This window comes from Anneissia japonica, unplaced genomic scaffold (assembly GCF_011630105.1).
Source record: "Anneissia japonica isolate Jap-2015-1 unplaced genomic scaffold, ASM1163010v1 scaffold315_len769609_cov171, whole genome shotgun sequence".
Classification (NCBI taxonomy): domain Eukaryota; kingdom Metazoa; phylum Echinodermata; class Crinoidea; order Comatulida; family Comatulidae; genus Anneissia; species Anneissia japonica.
The window spans coordinates 1-8155 of NW_022758691.1; the positions used below are offsets into that span (position 1 = coordinate 1).

An 8155-nucleotide genomic window follows, 5' to 3' on the forward strand; every position below is an offset into this window, starting at 1 on the left:
CAAAAACGAATTCATCCACTAAAGCCAAATCATTCATCCCATACCCAAGCGTATGTTGTCCAAATCATTTAATTCAAACACAAATCGTGTGCAATGGAACATAAAATTATCCAAACAGAAACCAAATCATTTGAGTAAAGGCTAAACCACTCAGTCTAAACTCAAAACATACGCATGATTCGAACATACGTTTTTAACCAATCTGATAAAAGGCCATGCCATTCAATCAAAACTTTAGCAGTCGTACATAGAATGAAATGATCCACTGGAACTCATATAAACCACAGTGAAGTAAACCGATCCAATGTAAACTCGAACAAACCAAGGTAGATGCAGACCGTTAATCATTTGTTGTAAAAGTGAAGTAATTTGTTCTAATCCCAAACAAGAAGATGACGTCATTACTATTGGTGTAGTGTGAAGATTTCAAAAACAACTTGACCCTGTAATTTTTTTATCCCAGATGATTTTTATTGAGCATTTTGATAATTTTAACAAGGTGTAAAACTTTGCTCTTGGAAGGCACAATGCCAATATATAAAGCCTAATTATTATAATAATTATTATTATTGTTCTTTTTATTTACAGCTTCTCTCAAAAGCAAAGAGGCGACTTAAAGTTAATGGAGTATATCAACTTTTCAGATTTAGAAATCGGTGAGTATTAATGCGGTTTTTCACTATAAGGTGAATTTATTTGTGTGACACAAAGTCTTTCTGTGAAGAAAGTAATTATTTTCCACTACAATTAGTTGTACTGTAGTTGGAAAATTATATTTCAACTGTAAACGACAAGGTTTCCATTTTTGTATATCGTCATCAAACCAGCTCAATATACGCTTGCCTTTACATGTTCAACTCAAATAAAATCTCAGTTCCTGAGCACCTTATATAGTATAACGTCAGTACCATCTCGGTTCCTGAACTGAGTTCAGCAACCAATGTGGTATAATAACACTTTCATACCAATGTGGTATATTATACCACATTGGTTGCTAACACTTTCATCACAAGACCATTGGGTATGTCCTGCTCCCCATACAGTCAAAAACTGAAAAATGTAAAACCCCACTTGGCTCAATACAGTACCATGCAACTATAACCTGTTAATAAATATCATTTCACACACTATCATTCTTAATTTGATTCAGGTAAGTACAATTTCAAGTTACTTAATCTCTACTCTCACTGTAAAATATATTTTAAACAAAATAACACCAAGCTTCCATTTGCTCTTTCTGGCTCTTCAGTCCTTATACCTTCAACAAGCTTTGCCTCTGCTCTTTGTACCATTGCACTGCCTAACCCACTCCTTTCTTTTGGTTAACACATTAACATGGCCACACTTCAGTAGCATGGACTTATAACAGAGTGCCATTTACTGTGAGCTAATTTAATAACTTGAACTCATTAATATTGATTAGCAATTTAGCTACAACTGGATACAGTGCACAATCAACTTTTATACATATTCATTGTTTACCAGTGAAGCCTGGTTTCCTGTCGACGGCTGAAGGCAGATATACTTTCGATATACGTCATTTTATCTTAAGAAAATACGATTTGAAAGGAAACCGATTGCGACTGGTGTGTTGTGAAATCGACGTAACGTAAACTAAAATCGTCGCAAAACAGTTTTGGACAGGAAACCGATGTATTGAATTTTCATGTGATACGTTAATTTTCACTATTTGACAGGAAACCGTGATTTAATGACTTTTTGTTGAATGATCTCGCATACGTTGCTTTGCAAACGATTCTTATGAAAAGTTGACTTGGAGTCAACTTTTCATAAGAAACATAAACGGAAACGTATGCTGTCTGTATATCTTGATCTTGCCTAGTACAACAATATTGTCCACGAACTGGAACTCATAAAATAAAAAACTCATGGAAACATAAAATGTTTAAAAAGAAGCATATCCTCCATTTTTTTCAAACACAATGATAGGCATGTAAAATCTTATAGATTGCCTTATACACAGTGGTGGCTCTAGGATATAATTTATGGGAGGCTAAGGTGTCCGACTGGGGGAGGGCTGTCTCTTATACACATCTAGATGTGTATAAGAGACAGGTACTGTAAGGCTGGAGCCAGGGTTGGGTATGGGAGGGGGTGCCCCCACTCCCAAAACGAGATTAAAAAAAAAAAAATTGAGACTTCTAGATGGCTTGAAATGGCTGGGATAGGAAAACTAGGCCAATTTTTTTTCTAATTTTTTTTTTTTTGGTCCGACTGCCCGGCGAGCTTTGGCCGATGGGTGGGGGGGCGCTTGACAGGACCGGTGGGGGCATTACCAGACTGATGGGGGCATTACCAGACAGATGGGGGGCCTTAACCCCCCTGTCTCCCTCCCCCGATGGCGCCGCCAAAGCCTATACATCCGTAAATGATCACTGGAGTATTGTGATTGACTGAAGTCTGGACCAGAGATTTTTTTTCGTGGGTGGGGGTGGGCGTCGTGGTGGTCAAGAATGAGGATTGCAATTAGATTTAATTAATTACATTTATTATACTAATAATCCAATAATGTGGAGAATCGCTCTGAGACTTAAGTTTATAGAGCACTATAAAAAACAGCATATTATTATTATTATTATTTTATTTATTATTACCCCCTCTGTTGTAACAGCTTTTTTGGCAATACAGTGCATGCTAAAATGATGGGACAGCCTTGAAATACTAATAGTGATTGCTGGTACTTAGTAATTCCTGGTCCGTCAGTCTGACTGGCTGATGGTGTCCCTATATAAGTGTTAGTCTGGAAATAAATCCTGGCCTTCTGAGTTCTCCCTTGGCTGCCAGTGCTAATGCTGCTGCCAGTGCTAATGCTGCTCCCAAGGCGGCCTTCTCTCCCTCTGCTTGTGGTCCTTCCATGAGAAGAGGTGAGAGATATGTGTGCTATACATGTATGGGCAACTAGTTAGGGTAAGAGTACAGTACTGCACTTGATATCTCTATCTTTAGGAATGAGGACGTTCTAGAAATTAATGGACCTACTTCTCGGAAATTCTGAATTGTAGTGTACCGGTTACTTCATATCTGTGAGTATTTAATCATTAATAAAATTAGTCTGTTGGCTCTCATAGAGAATTTGACGTTTGTGATACCATACTTGTTCTTTTATTTCATCTGTTTAGCAACTTATTGAAAGTCAACGGAATACCACCGTTGCCTTGCCAACTGCGATCGAGGCTCGGATAAGAAAGAGCATTACAACATCAATACCAATGAATCTATGATTTAATTCTTACCTATTTAAAGTCCTCATATTCTGTAGAACCCTCATCTTTGGGACACCCCTGTTGGGATCTCTTTTTTGGCTGTTTTAACATTATGGGCAACCTTATCAGAATAATATTCCATTTGGTTGATAGCCAAACTTGTCACATGTACATTGAATTATAGAATGGTGCACCATCAAGTCGATGGCCGCTCCTAAAAACAGTAGCATTTTCCAAATAAATTGATTGATGTTTTGTTACTATTGTTACCAAACCAGTATGTTTTATCTTTTTATTCCATTACACATTTAATAGGTTCGGTTTGCGCGGGTTGAATACTTGAATGTGGACACTGATATACACAGGATCAAATACTTGGCATTCAACCTACAGCGAGACCTCTTCCTGGTGGAATACTACAGTGAATGGTGGGTAATTACATTAAATTGTGGGTCAGTTTTATGGAATGGTATGTTCCTAGATTAATTTGTGAATAATATTAACAATATAATGAATGGATTTTAGCTGTATTTTTGTGGTTAAAGTGCTTGCTTTACATAACTGCGAGGTTCTAGGTTCAATCATGGTAGAAAATGTCAGGAAGTTTCTCACAACCAAATACGGTAGAAACCCTCAATTACGAACCCCGATTTAACGAATTCCTAAATCAAGGTGATGATGTAAGTGAAGTCAAACGTCAAAAAAAAAAATCCGCTCGAATTGCAACTGTTATTAGCACGCATACAAAACAACATATCATACTATACAGTATGTAATTCTTTATGAAGGAGGCCCTCTAACTGGCCTCTTCAAATTCAGTGTTTATTGGCTTCACACATGTGCATGCAACAAGTTTTACTTCTCTTTTAATCATCATTTGCATCTTTAAAAGTCAACATAATGCTTGATTGTTTTATTAAATGATCAATATATAACAAGTATCTATGGAAGTTGTGTTGGAGTAAAATCCACAATCTAGGTATTTAAGAAGATAACAACATACAAACAAATTCAAAACAAAATTAGTGTGGAGTGGGATCAGAATGCTTTAAGAAACTGCCTACTGTTGGCCTAGGACCCCTCAGACCTAGCTGTGTAGGCTTGTGAGGCCTAGTTTATGCCAGTGTAAGTAGTACCAGTGCAAACATATAGGAATTTGGGTCAACCCCAATTTTACGAATACCTGCAATTACGAACGACTCTGGGCCTGTGCCGTACGTAATTGAGGGGTTCTACTGTATAGAGTCTTTAGACTCTGCCATGGTTTAGAGCACTGAGGTTCCAAATGAAAAAGCACTTGAATCCACAAACCTCGATAAGACTTAGTTGTAGGAAATCAAGGGGGGGGGGGGGGGGGGGGGGGGGGGAGGTAGTCTCTTTCAAGCTGGGGATTATCTCCCTTCCCTGCACTGCTAGTGCTACTGTTATAGAGTGATCATTCTTTCTCTGTTTCTGAAGGTCAAACCAGGATAATCTGCCATGCAACTTTCTGGAGAAGCTTCTTGAGTGCAGGCTGAGTGATTGTGAACGTTTATGTCCTGCTACTACTCTTAGTAGTGTCACTGGAATTCTCATTGTCGACCATACTCATGGAAGAAGCAGTCAAAGAGGCAAAGCTTGTCAAACTAAGGTACGCTCAAATGATTGCTTTTATTTTATTTAGTAATATGCTAATTATAAATTGCACAGTTACAAAGCACTGTTGCATTGGTGGCCTCCCAGTGCTATAAGCAAAATGATAGAAAATGATAGTTTTTGTGAGTGGATTTGAACTACAGGTCTCCCTCTAAATAAAGAACACTTTTGGGACCACAGTTTCCATGATCTTCAGTCTCTAATTAGAAAAATAAAGATGAAAGACATTTGTTAATTTGAGACCACAGAAAAGTGGTCTTCAAATTTGGGAGGTCTTTAATTTGAGGGAGACACGTACTTCAAAGTGGAAGTATAATGAACTTGCAGAGTTATTTTCCCTAGGGAGGGTGCAGTGACATAATAACAAAGCCCTGTGAACAGTGGAAGGGTAATTCCAAATCAAACCATCCAAATTTTGGGATGTCCCACCTCACACTTCCAGTTTTTAAGAAAATAATAAATGGAAATTTTAATATAGAGTCAGTATATCCACCACAAGAGTGTTGCTCATGGCACTGCAATTTAACTTCTTTTTCTTTTATTTACACAGTACTCCAGTATCACAAACCACGCCCAAACCACACCCATATACAATTCAGCACAATGACAATTCAGCACAATTATGCTGCAAGTTATGCCTTATTCTCCTACCTTTACTTTTATGTTACTATCTTCCAAGTAATGTATTATTAATAAGTGATAACTTGTTGGAATGGATAAAATCTGAGACTTGTTTTCCAAGGTTTCATTTTCGTAGTGAGTTGACTACTCCTCTCTGAAGAGTGTACTGTATTTGGTGTTTAAGACCAATATCTTAAATGTCTTTTACGAAAACCTGCGCTATTTTAACTTGAATTTCAGTCCTACAGGTAAAACAAAAGGAGAGCACAGATGGAATTGAGCGAGGGACTGAGGGTCTTGAAGATTTGTGCATCACAGTAGCTACCACCAGTTCAGCCGCCTCAGCTAACTTACCCCATTATGCTCTCTTTGCTTTGGAGACAAGATGCTAATGATCATCAAGATACACCTAAATGTTGATTATTGAATATTATTACAATTATAATACAAAAAGTAATTTCTTTATGTGCAAATTAGGATGATGGTCTTCATGATAGACTTAATAATTGATTTTTTAAAACCGCTTTTTTAATGAGTACCAGACAACCTGGTCGCGTTGCAACTGCATTTTTTATATTTCGAAAATTGGTTTTCGTGACAAAAATTACGTCACCATTTTGTTTATACAACACGTTGTTTTCCTAACTGTATAGGATAGTATCTTTCTCATTCCTGTCATGATGACGAGGAGTAAGAAAGATACGGTGTGGGGCGAGAAGGCAAATGTTTTCGGCTATGCTCATCAGCACAATGAACGAGTGACCAAACGAGGACAACGGTAGATCCAAAAGAGCGGAGAGGCCTAGTCCCAATATCCCCCCACAAAATAATTACAAATCGAATTCGTTGCTCCACATGTTTGTTGACGTTTTTAGCTTGTAGGCCTAGGACATGAACAAGAGGACAAATTTCAATCAAAAGTTCGCGCCTAATACGATATTGTCTTTGCAGTGATTGACCTGGAGGTCACATTTCACCTGATAATCGCTTTTTTGTGTTGCAGCTAAAAGGTGCACAGCCAAAATCGGTTATTTGCCGTTCAAACACGCTATCCATTGTGTGTTTTTAATCAATTTTTTTTTAATCGCTTTTTTCAAACTGGTCCCGTTTCTACTGCGAAAATAAAAGCGATTTTTCGAAAAAGCGATTTTTTAATCGATTATTTCTTTCCAGTAGAAACAGGTCCTTAGTATCATAGCTGACCTTGCATGGCCAATAAATTACACAAGCTATGATTATAATTCAATTAAAGAGCAATTACCAGAGATAGGCCTAATGTCCTAAATGATGGTTAGAAATCAGGAAAATTGGTAAAGGCATTGAGGAATTAGTCTAAACTAATACCTCCATGGTAAAGGGTAGAAACACCTCATGAATAATTTGCCTATCCATGTGAACCTTACAAGGGAGTTTTTATTCCAGGCCAGTGCCCGAGGCTTTGTCAGCCTCTTGTCTCGGATCCCTCCGCCGGACATGTCGGTCCACTTGTCGGCAAATTTCTGGCGCCACCGCTGGTGCTAGGGGAAGGGGTGTTTTTGTATTGGGGTGTTTGAGTGTTTAAGGTGCGATGTCAGCAAGCTATGGCAAGTAATATGTACTTGTTATAAAAATCAGTAATTGAAGACAAATAGCACTATTGTTATTTCATGTGTGGCCATTCAACTTGTGGCGAGTCGAATGGCCAAGCGGTTGATTAAACGTTCAAGACAGGGTGCTGCAACCTACAGCCATAATATCTGTGCTTTTTCGAAGGGTATGCTCAGCTATGGATCTAGAGGCTGAACAAGTCTTTTTTGGTTTCTCTCCCTAAAAATTCTGTTATGTTTTATCTTGAAGATTTATCCAGATTTTCTGGCAACACAATTATATATGTTTTCTTGTGTGTAAAATGCCAGACTAACTAGTATACAATAATGTTATTGGCAATTTTTGTTTTATATTTTACTCCAGTTATCATCAGTATCATGGTTTGTTAGCTGCAGAAGTAGTCCAGTTTTTTGCATTGTGCCATCGTTTTTTGACTTGATGCAAAATGACCCTGGAGTGATGCAGCTTGTGTCAGCTGCGTCTGGCGATGGTGATCATCGAAAGTGAGGTAAAACTAGACTTTAATTTTATCAGAAATTGGTTTGATCAGACTGATTGTGTATCCTGGTGTGTAACATATCTGCTCAAACAAGTCATATGGATTTCCATGCCTGTCGGTGCTTTACCCTGAGAGCAGGATAGTGGAGTTGACAAAGGTATTTTGTGGCAGAATGGCTATAACAAATTTGAGGCTAAAACTGATAGTCAAGTTCAGTTTGATTTTAGATACTTGATATGTACAGTAATTTTTAAATTGAATTTCCACGCATCCATTTATATTGAACATTTTAAGTTTTAGTAGCGGGTACAGCAGCAGATTCAAGATAAAGATGATTATTAGTAATTGGCTTCTATGTACGCTATATACGGAGGTCAAGAAGAGTTTAAGTGATAATGATCGCATTATTGTAAATGAACATGATGTTAGGTTACTTTTCAAAAAGATTAAATTAGGCAAGTCTGCTGGTCCAGTTGGAGTGTCCTCTTTGTTAAGACATTGCGCTAACAAACTTTTCCTATGTTTTTTGCAAGTTACTTTAATGGTCATTGGATCTTCATTCTGTTCCCTCTCTCTGGAAATTCTCTTC

The 8155-nt window shown here is 37.7% G+C and overlaps 1 long non-coding RNA gene across 4 annotated transcripts in view; it reads left to right on the top strand.

The window, feature by feature from the left end:
* Positions 1-2985: 2985 nt before the first annotated feature.
* Positions 2986-8155, top strand: part of LOC117125321 — a 21021-nt gene continuing 15851 nt past the window's right edge. For 3 of the 4 annotated variants that reach the window (XR_004448088.1, XR_004448089.1, XR_004448091.1), the window contains exons 1-2: positions 3521-3652; positions 4683-4854. This is a non-coding gene — a long non-coding RNA (uncharacterized LOC117125321). Of the gene's footprint in view, positions 3045-3520; positions 3653-4682; positions 4855-8155 lie in introns of those variants that run through there. The other variant, XR_004448090.1, reaches the window with a different exon arrangement.